Below are 812 nucleotides of genomic sequence, written 5' to 3' on the forward strand. Positions count from 1 at the left end.
ATGACCTCTCCAGGCATAAAAAGCTGGCATCCGTTAACATGCTCTCTGCAGCAGATGCTTTGCCAGGGGGGTTCTGTGCCATTTTATTTAATTCACCAACAGTTTCAGGATTCACGCTTGACTCTCATTTTTTCCAGGGAAAAGTTGAGGTACTACACAAGTCATTAGTCACAACATGAACTCAAACCCAAGCCTTCTGGATTCTACCCTAGAACTTCCTCTCTTATAGCAAGATGCTTCTTCTTCAGTTCGTTTCCCAAGATCATTTTAGAGCTACCAGCAGCTTCTGGCGTTACTAGGAGAGCCAAACGTTAGCTGAGCAAGGATATGACAGCAATGGATGTGCCAAACCAGAGAGGGAAAAGCCCATGATGCATAAGCCGTCCTCAAAGAACTACAGGCAACTGAGTAAAGCTGGGGGCAGGAGAGATGATCTTCCCCAGGGAGGACACACCAATTTCTTGTCCAGTGCCAAAGACTTGGCCCTGAAACATGCATACAAGTAACATTATACAGATGGAGCAGGTTATATTTAGGTATATATATATATATATATATATATATATATATATATATATTACATACAATAATAATCAGTACAATCAAAGGCCATGAATTCGAGGGACAGTAGAGAGGCATATATAAAAGTATTTGGAGGGAGGAAAGAGAAGGGCAAAATGTATCTATTTGTCTTAGTCAGGGTTTCTATTCCTGCACAAACATCATGACTAAGAAGCAAGTTGGGGAGGAAAGGGTTTATTTGGCTTACATTTCCATACTGCTTTTGATCACCAAAGGATGCAGGATTGGAA

This window comes from Mus pahari, chromosome 13 (genome assembly GCF_900095145.1).
Source record: "Mus pahari chromosome 13, PAHARI_EIJ_v1.1, whole genome shotgun sequence".
Lineage (NCBI taxonomy): Eukaryota > Metazoa > Chordata > Mammalia > Rodentia > Muridae > Mus > Mus pahari.